The sequence below is a fragment of the Staurois parvus genome, unplaced genomic scaffold, assembly GCF_062004578.1.
Source record: "Staurois parvus isolate SC_StPar_1 unplaced genomic scaffold, SC_StPar_1.0 ptg000472l, whole genome shotgun sequence".
NCBI lineage: Eukaryota > Metazoa > Chordata > Amphibia > Anura > Ranidae > Staurois > Staurois parvus.
In genome coordinates, this window is record NW_028318268.1 from 258,983 (window position 1) to 269,680 (window position 10,698).

Genomic DNA, 10,698 nt, shown 5'->3' on the forward strand with positions numbered 1-10,698 from the left:
CCTTCCCACCAGAGAGCACATCTTCTAATGGGCATTGGAATGCATTGCTCACAGGTTTTCCAGAGGGGAGAAAAGATTAATTTCTAATTATCTCTCAAGAAACCTAAGCATTTAAAATCATGTCTGGCCCTAGAGCGCTGCATACAACTGTAGAAACGTGTCACCGTGATCTAGAAAAAAAGGGTCATGTGCGTTTTTTTGTACACTGAGAAAATAGAAGGGCACACACGCCAGTAGATAACAGATAGGCACACATGCCAGTAGATAATAGATAGGCACTCATGTAAACATGCCAATGTGCAGATGGGTCTTCATATACTCTAAATGTTCAGCGGAGGAGTAATCTTCCATGTTTCTTCCCCCTTATTGTTCCAAATGGAAGGTACCTAAAAGTAAACCTGGTATGACACAAATACGGTCCTCAATGCTTCTACTTTACCTGGCTACCATCTCAGCTCTTTGGCTTCAATGTCAATTCAATCATTAATAATAAAAATAATTCTCCAAGAACAAGTCTTGGTCTTTATCTACATGCTTGTTTTGGGTCAGTAATTTAAAATTGTGAATCAGAAGGTTCAGCGTGACAGCCAAGAACTTACCAATTTTATAAAGAGATATCTAATGGTGACCCTTATGCTTCTCTCATGACAGGTCACCTTGAACAAGTGTCCATTCGTCCCTAAAGGTCTTTGTGATAGCCTATTGCTGGAGACATGTCTCCTTTTAAAAAAGACATCAGAAGACTACTAGACACATACTGAAGCTAAGGATAGAGCATGCTTAACCTGCTTCTTCCCCGACCAGTGTTGTTAGAGAATGACAGCTATGAACCCAGAAGTGATGAAATGCTTGTGATTCAAACACCAAACAGATGTTCGCTGATCTCCTTCTGTTCTACCTGCCATGCCTGTCTTGGGCCTACAGGAGAGCCAGAGGTGATCAGAACACACGGCTGGGGTATTCGTCGGTTGGATGCTTTTGGGAGTTTGTGAAAAGTGATTGGGTGGCTGTAAAGCCGATGGTCTGTTTGACAGATGTAAACAGTGTGTAGACGCCCAAGCTACCACCAACATAAGCCTCATCTGGAAGCTGGTCCAGAGCAATAATATGCAACCAACACTGGAGCAGTGAATATAGACGGGAAGTGACTAATAGAACGTGCAGGATACCAGCAGCACTGAAATAATAGAAATTGTATGAAACAAGTACTGTATAAGTGGAACATGAGGAGGTAGAACCCAATTTCCCACTAGAAAATATGTAAAAATAAAAATGTACGGGTAAAATTCTAATTTGCCTTAGGCTGCACTCGCACTAGGCAATCCATAATGTGCCCATGATGTATGTTTGACCTCAAAAGTCCAGTTTGCTTGACTAGTGCAACTGCTGTGCACACTTCAGTGTACCTTGAAGGGATGGGTATGGGCATGGTGCAGTTGAGCTTGGGCAATGCACACACCAGATCTGTGCGAGATAGAGGCCATGATGCAAGCATGCTCAAGCATGGCACAATGGAAACACAAGCCAGCGGGGTGGGGGGGTTGGGCACATGCCCATTCTAGGACATGGTACAAGGCAACCATGCCTAGCGTGACTACACATTTAAACTGGAACTGAAGCCACATTTGCTGCTTTTTTTTTTTTTTTAACTTTCAAAAAGTAGGGTCAAGGAGTTACATAACGTACTATTTTTTGTTCCCCTTCACTCAATGTTCTGCTGACCATCACAGTATTCTGTGAGCTGAGAGGACACAGGCTTCTTCTAGGAAGACCTAACCTTCCCTACCCTGTTCTGAACCAAGAGGAAGTTATGGCTGGATTAACAATTAGAAATTCGATTTACATTAGAAAGCAAAAGGAATAGCAGCAGAGGTGATGGTATGGCATATCTGTTGTTGGTAAGCCTCTCTTCACAGCCTGCCAAGAGAAATGACAACCTGGCATATTTAGAAAGACTTATGATGATGTATAAAAGGTACAAGTCAGAACATAACACCTTTCATTGTTAATCAGAATAATTAAATGTGCTGACTGGCTGCCATTGCCCTTTGCTATTATAAATAAGCCAGATTTGGCTAGCTCCTAACACTGACCTTTGTAGGACGGTAACAAGAGTAGAACTAAGGTGAACTATTGCAACATTGCCCATTTTACTTAAGTAATATGAATCCATGCTCTGCAAGGGTCAGAACTTTGAATTTCACCAACATAGACTCAGCTATACGCTCTACTTGTGCACATCAAGCTTAGTTTTTCTCAACCAGAGTTCTATGGAGCCCCAGGGTTCCTCCACAAAAGCTGCTCTCAACCAGAGTTCTATGGAGCCCCAGGGTTCCTCCACAAAAGCTGCTCTCAACCAGAGTTCTATGGAGCCCCAGGGTTCCTCCACAGCAGCTGCTCTCAACCAGAGTTCTATGGAGCCCCAGGGTTCCTCCACAGAAGCTGCTCTCAACCAGAGTTTTATGGCACCCCTAGGGTTCCCCCAGAACAGCTGCTCTCAGCCAGAGTTCTATGAAGCCCCAGGGTTCCCCCAGAACAGCTGCTCTCAACCAGAGTTCTATGGAGCCCCAGGGTTCCCCCAGAACAGCTGCTCTCAACCAGAGTTCTATAGATCCCCAGGGTTCCCCCAGAACAGCTGCTCTCAACCAAAGTTCTATAGAGCCCCAGGGTTCCCCCAGAACAGCTGCTCTCAACCAGAGTTCTATGGAGCCCCAGGGTTCCTCCAGATCACCTGCTCTCAACCAGGGTTCCTCCAAAGCAGCTATTCCCAGCCAGGTTTCCGTGGAGCCCTAGGGTTCCCGCCAGAGCAGCTACTTTCAACCAGGGTTCCTCCAGAGCAGCTATTCTGAATCAGGCTTCTGTGAAGACCTAGGGTTCCTCCAGAGGTTGCTAGGTATTCCTTAAGCTGGGTTTGACTGACCCCCATCTGACAGTGCCCGCATAGTTCTTGGACCAATGCCACTTGGCACAGCCAGCAGAATTTCACCAATGAATGGTTCAGCTGTCTAAGACCCCATTCACAACTGCATTTGCTGAAGAGCTTCAATGCTCAAAATCATGACTCATTTTCAGTGGTGTCTTCACACATGAGCATGATTTCACTTGAAGTTTGTCACTGGAAGCTCCAAAAAAATTAATGGGACAGAGTCATGAGTTTTTGTCCTGACAGACTTCAACAGGAATGCCTGAAATTGCAATTCCTTGCCTCTTCTCCTCCCAATAACTAGCTTTTCATTGACTAAAACAAGAACATCTCAGTATTTTGCAGTATGAAGCTCAAAGCTCCAAAACTCTCAGCAAGCAAAACCCCATGGTGGTCCTTCACATATGAGCACCAATGCAAGTCTTAAAGGATAAGTTCACCTTTTAAGAAGAAAAAAAAAAAAAAAAGCACATGACTTTACAGGAAAAAAAGTGCATTTATTATTTTCTCCTACAGGAACTTGCAGAACACTGCACCAGTGGATCAGTGGAATGCGGGTGCAATGTCAGGATCCAGTATACTCTCCCTCCAAGCTTTCTGCCTCTATCTCCGTATGGACTTTCAGTTACAAAGCTGGAGGAAGAATGATTGACTATGAGCAATGCTGATCAGTATCCTCTCAGTCCAATGAGAACTGCAAGACCACCTGCAGCAGCAGTAGATGGGACTTGTAGTCTATTCATTCACATATCTCTGCGGCTGCCCTGAACAGCTGTGGCAATTTTAAATGTGACAGAAGCTGTGGGCGAGAGGAAGTCCCACCCACTGTCCCAAGGAAAGGCGATTGAGGGGGCCGAAGCTGGAGCATGTTACAGTCTAAGACCCCATTCACACCTGAGTGCTTTATAGCATGAATCTCAAAACTCCAAAGTGCTCAGGGAGAAAAAAAAGTCAAGATTACTCTTTGGAGATGGTTTACATCTCCACTCTAGGTCGCCTAAAGCTAAAAAAAAAAAAGTTTTGGAGCTACTTTTGTGCAGATTGGTGCATTTTCATTTCCATAGAAATACATTAAAATTTGCTTTTGTGCGTTTCGCTGCATGACCAAGAGCGTTTTTCTGGCATGGCAACAAATGATGTCACAGCTGAGATTTTTCTCCATTGGCCAACACAAAAACATCAGCGCTCAAAAAGCCAGAAAATGCCTCTATAAATCATGCACAAATTTTCGCAAATGGGCATAAAAATGAGACAAAACATACAAAAAAAAAAAAATGCACATAAATGCTACTAAGGCTCCATGTACACTAGCGATTTCTCTGCTCCTAGAAGTAATAGTGTCATCCTATGCGCCCATACACACGATTTTATGCTAGAAGCCTTTTTCGAGCCTCAGCCCGGGTTCACACGGACGTGGTGTGGAATTCTCACCGGTTTCTGTGCGAATTCCACCACTGCATCACAATCGCACCCAGTTTATCCGAACCACTGTAGGTGTGTATGTTAACAACACCCCGAAATCAGTTTGCAAAACGCGGTGCGATGTGCAGAATCGGATCACATAGGTGTGAATACCCATGCAATCCGATTCTAGTGCGGACCTAAAAAAGGGTCCTGCACCTTTTTGGTGCGGATGCGGTGCGATTTGAGCCGTACAAAATGTACGGCTCTGATCGCACTGCACAGAATTTGCATGTGATTTGCAGAGGAATCACATGCGATATGCCGCACCGAAGAAGTGTGAACTCTTAGTGGTTGGGAGCAGAAGATAGATTGTTTTTGTAGACTTTTTGAGAGTGTTTTCCCTGCAGAAAAACAACACTGAACTCTACTAAAACGCTCCTAACAGATTTTTTCTAGTGTTTTGGGTTTCTTCATGTACTGTAAAAACGCTAACCCTCCGAAACGCTCCTAAACGATACTGCAAGCCGGGACCAAAACACTATGATCAGCGATTTATCCGCATTTGGGGTCGCATTGATGTGAACCAGGGCTGGTAATCTCATCCTTTTAAGAAGAATTCTAGGTATAGATATTTATACATAATTACATTGGGCCAGCTTGGACTACCTATATATACACCATACCTGGCCAAGGGCCCTGGAAGCTGGAAAACACCTATTAAAATTTCAAGTCCTGAGCTACTAGCCAGGCCTTAGAGTTACTCGCCACCAACAAACACACACAGAGACACCTGTACACATACACATAGAAACATGTACACAGACACACACATACATACATACATACATGCACAGAGACACATGTACACACACGCACAGAGACACATGTACACACACGCACAGAGACACATGTACACACACGCATAGAAACACATGTACACACACGCACAGAAACACATGTACACACACGCACAGAAACACATGTACACACACGCACAGAAACACATACACAGATACATGTACGTACACAGAAATACAAACGCACAGACACACGTACATACATACACAGGCACATGTACACGCGCACACACACGTACATACACACAGACACATGTACAGGTACACACATTGTACATGCATACACAGACACACAAACACACACATGTACACCACCACCCAACCCCCCATAAAAAGTTGCAGTACTTCGTTGTTCACTCACAGAGCCAGGTACTGCACTCTAGGGGGAGGCAGAGAGCACAGCACACACTCCTTCCTTTGCTTTCACTGCGCTCAGCTATTGAGCAGTCTGACGGCTCCCAGTGCCAATGACAGATCTGGCCTGAGCTCCAAGCCTGCTCAGCAAGATGGCCCTGGGGGACACACTCGCCCCCACCATAATTTCCACTCGCCATTGGCGAGCAGGCGAGTGGAAATTTCAAGACCTGACCTAAAGGATATGTTCACCTTTTATAACATATTACTGATGTAGCAGCCCCATCCCCCATTGCATTGTGACAGCAAGCAAGGAACCTTCTCCCCGGCACCTGCTCTCCCCACTTTCAAACAACAGCTCCTCCGCTCCCCCAGCCATGTCACACATACAGAGCTCAGCGAATGGGAGAACTACAACTTTGTGGCTGACGGCTTACAGTTCTCAACGGACTACCAGGGCGCTGGTGAGCACTCTAGGTGGTTCATGGATTCTTTCTGCTGTCATTCACTAACTGCTTGTATGAGGTATGGAGAGACAGCTACCCTGACAGTCTGCAGGAGCCTGGCATTGCCCCTGCAATCTGCTGATCGTGGCTGCAATGCTTTACAGGCTCCTAATAAATAAATGCACGTTTTTTTTACCTGCAAAAAAAAAGTGCATTTATTTTATTTTTTTAAAATGTGATCTTATCCTTTAAGTAGGCTCTGCTTCTCCAGTGATCTCCGCTTGCTTCCACTAAGCTCGCCTAGTTCAGCCCGGGTTCACACTGATGCGGTGCAGAATTTGCAGCGTTTTCAGTGTGATCAGAATCGCACCCCGTTCATGTGAACCACTGCGAGTGTGTATGTTAAGTTAACAACACACCGAAAGCAGTCCACAAAATGAGGTGCGATGTGCAGAATCGGATCACATAGGTGTGAATACCCGAGCGATCCGATTCTAGTGCGGACCAGAAAAAAGGGTTCTGCAGCTATTTGGTATGGTAGGATTAGAGCCATACAAAATGTACGGCTCCAATCGCACCGCACACAAATCACATGTGATGTACACAGTAATGTGGCGCGGTTCCTGTGGGAATCACATGAGATATACCGCACCGCATATATGTGAACCCTGGCTCAATCAGGGAACACTGAAAATGTAAAGCATTCTCTGATTTGTGTACAGAATCTACACCAGGAGTTCCTCTCTACTTTACATCTGTGTTGCTCTTTGAAAAGTGACCTGTAGTGGATTGCTTATTTCTGCCAACGAGGAAAATGCCCTAAGGCGCATTTTGATTCCCAATGAATTGGTATTAGTAAGGGTTCCCCGAGACCCAAAAAATATTCCGGGGTTAAAAAGAAAAATAAATAAAAAAATAAAAATAAAAAAAAAAAAGGTTGAAAGATGATGCACCTCAATGGCTGCACTAATCTACTGAGAGTTCATGTGCAAGAAATGTGCAGAGCTGCTCAGTACTCTGCCTGGAACTGGCTGCATGCCAACCACAGTGCTGGGCAAAGTATCGCAGTGCACTATTTTTATTTTCTTAATCCAGGAGCAAAAAGGGAAACCAGTTTTTTTTTTAATGTAAATTTCCATTACAATTACAACGTGTCTTATAGCAATTAAGAGGTAAATAACCTAATGTCATCTAAGGTAGTAATAATAATAAACAACAACATATTGAACAATGCCAAAAATTATAAAAAAAAAAACACAAGATAGAAAAAAAATAATAGTATTATAGTATTAATATTTTACAAAAAAAAAAACAATAATAATGAAATAACATAATATGAAATATTGTCACTATTACTATAATTTTATTCTAGTTGTAAAAATAAATATAAATGTATAATTAAAACAAATTATTAATAATAATAATAAACTACTAATAACATTATTTTCACTTTTATTATGTTAGTAATCTATTATAGTATTTTACTTTATTATTGTTATATTACTATTATTTTAAGAAAAAAAAAAACACACAATATGAATAAGTAACATGGTAAATATATTAATCAATATTGTTATAGCTCTATTATTATTATTATATTAGCAAATATTGTTAATAAGCACCATTAAATATATGATCATAATTATTATGATGATGATTTTTAGTATTTTATTTAAAATAAAAATTTGTAATAACATAACATTGTTATCTTTATCAAATATACCATTAGACTCATTTTTATTATTTTATTAATAATGATATTATCATAGGCTTTTACTTTTTATTGTGATATTATTTTATTAAGTGTTACCAATGAAAAAAAAATAGTAATAAATATTGTTATTACTAACGTATTATTTTTACTGTCATTAACAACAAATAATCAACATAGAAAAAACCCCAATATTGTATTATTCTCCAAATTATATTATTTTAGTAACAACATTATTATAGTTTTTTACTTTGTTTTGATATATTTTATTAGTTAATAATAAAAAAAAACACATGATATAGTAGTAATAAATAGTTATTACTAACATTATTATTAGAGTATTATTTTTACTGTCCTTAATAACAAATCAACATAGAAAAAACCCCAATATTGTAATATTCCAAATTATTATTTTAGTAATATTATAGTTTTTTACTTTTTATTGTTATATTATTTTATTAGGTATTAATACAAAAAAAAACATAATAATAAATATTATTACTAACATTATCACTAAAGTATTATTTTTACTGTCATTAACAACAAATAATCAACATAGAAAAAACCCCAATATTGTATTATTCGCCAAATTATTTTAGTAATAATATTATAGTTTTTTACTTTGTATTGTTATATTTTATTAGGCATTAATAAAAAAAAACCCATAATATAATAGTAATAAATAGTTATTACTAACATTACTAAAGTATTATTTTTTACTGTCTTTAATAACAAATAATCAAAATAGAAAAAAAAGCAATATTGTATTATTCTCATTATTTAAATGATATTATTATTATTATATTACTAAGTATTGTTAGAACAAATCACTGTAAATCTGCCCTGCATGTGACTCCTATGGTACTGTCTGTGTTGCTCTATGAGTAGTATTGTTGGGAGATAACATGTAATATATAATAATTATGATGATGATGAAGATGCTACGTCCGCTCTGCGGTGATGATGTGTCCGGTGCGATCATGCCCGGTGTTGCCCCCCTTACCCCGGTGCTGCGCCCTCCTGTGTCTCCTGTGGTTTTCTCTCCGGAGGGTCTCCACGTTGGAGCGGTGCGGTGGTCCGGCCTCGTCGTCAGCGCTCCCCGGTGTGCCCCCTCATCCCCCCCGGTCCGGTGCTGTGTATGGAGGGACCGGCTCCTCATACACGGGTCGGGGTGATGATGATGACGCCTCCTATGTGTCGGCGGTCCCGGCTCACATCCACACCATAGTAATAATAATGATGATGATGGTGAGAAGCCTCCATAGACCGGAGCGCACTCCTCTCCTCCTCCAGTCACCGCCGTCCTATTCCCGGCCGGGCACGGTATGACATGTACACGAGTCCCCGGGAAGAGTCCATCCCGCCCCGGCTACCGGCCGCCCATGGTAGAGCGGAGGACGGAGGAGGCTGAGCCCGGCTCGGGTGACAGATCTCCGATCACCGAGCTCTCCGAGCCCTTTGTTTAAAGAGACAGCTCACCGTCCACACAGGGGAGAGAGCGCCTGAGCGGCCTCTAGTGGACAGGAGGGTTGTCTGCATGACTGTATACAGCAGGGGGACTTGTACCATGTACAGTGCTGGAGCCGGGCCATTCACTATACAATCTGATTGTACAATCTCCTCCACTACAAGGGTCTCTATATGTGATACAAATGGAATGGATTGTTTAAAGCACAGATGTCAAACACAAGGGTCGAGGGACAAATCTGGCCCCCCAGGCCCTCAGCTATGGCACCCCCTTATCTCAGAAATCAGCAGAAGAGAGCAGTACAGAACTCCTCCGCCAGATCCTGTGCTTCTCCATGCAGCCGTGGAGAGGCTCATCTCTGCAACCCCACACCCCTGGTCTCAGCAGTCAACAGAAGAGAGGAGGACAGAACTCCTCCGCCAGATCCTGCGCTTCTCCATGCAGTCGCAGAAAGGCTCATCTCTGCAACTCAAAAACCCGTGGTCTCAGCAGTTGGCAGCAGAAAGGAGGACAGAACTCCTCCTACAGATCCTGCACCTCTCTGTGCAGCCACTGCACCCCTCCTCTCACATTCCTCTGGTTTTAGCATTCAGCTGACTCCAGCCCTCCTCTGCTCCTCCTCCAGACCCTGCACTTTCTGCTTCTCAGCTCCACTTCCAGCAGGTAAGGGGGGGCGCACTGTGATGTAGGGGAGAGTGAAGTGCTTTGGTCATCTAGTCTTACAGATACAACCGGCCCTTTGAGGGCAACCATAATGCTGATGTGGCCCACTATGAAATTGAGTATGACACCCCTGGTTTAAAGTGTTACTAATCCCAGAACCCTGCATTCACTATATCTGGTCTCCCGGACCCTGCATTCACTATATCTGGTCTCCCCGGACCCTGCATTCACTATATCTGGTCTCCCAGGACCCTGCATTCACTATATCTGGTCTCCTCAAACCCAGCATTCACAATATCTGGTCTCCCGGACCCTGCATTCGCTATATCTGGTCTCCCCGGACTCTGCATTCGCTATATCTGGTCTCTCAGGACCCTGCATTCGCTATATCTGGTCTCCCCGGACCCTGCATTCCCTATATCTGGTCTCCCCGGACCCTGCATTCACTATATCTGGTCTCCCCGGACCCTGCATTCACTATATCTGCTCTCCCCAAACCAAGCATTCACTATATCTGGTCTCCCCGGACCCTGCATTCACTATATCCGGTCTCCCCAAACCCAGCATTCACTATATCTGGTCTCCCCGGACCCTGCATTCACTATATCTGGTCTCCCCGGACCCTGCATTCACTATATCCGGTCTCCCCAAACCCAGCATTCACTATATCTGGTCTCCCCGGACCCTGCATTCACTATATCCGGTCTCCCCAAACCCAGCATTCACTATATCCGGTCTCCCCAAACCCAGCATTCACTATATCCGGTCTCCACAGACCCTGCATTCACTATATCCGGTCTCCCCAAACCCAGCATTCACTATATCTGGTCTCCCCGGACCCTGCATTCACTATATCCGGTCTCCCCAAACCC

At 43.0% G+C, this 10,698-nt stretch overlaps 1 protein-coding gene across 2 annotated transcripts in view; it reads right to left on the reverse strand.

The window, feature by feature from the left end:
• The window catches only part of MAN2A2 (mannosidase alpha class 2A member 2), a 175,132-nt gene extending 165,975 nt beyond the window's left edge, over positions 1-9,157 (reverse strand). For both annotated transcript variants that reach the window (XM_089689376.1, XM_089689377.1), the window contains exon 1: positions 8,699-9,157. The gene's annotated coding sequence lies outside the window, so the exon portion shown is untranslated. The remainder of the gene's footprint in view (positions 1-8,698) is intronic.
• Positions 9,158-10,698: the final 1,541 nt, after the last annotated feature.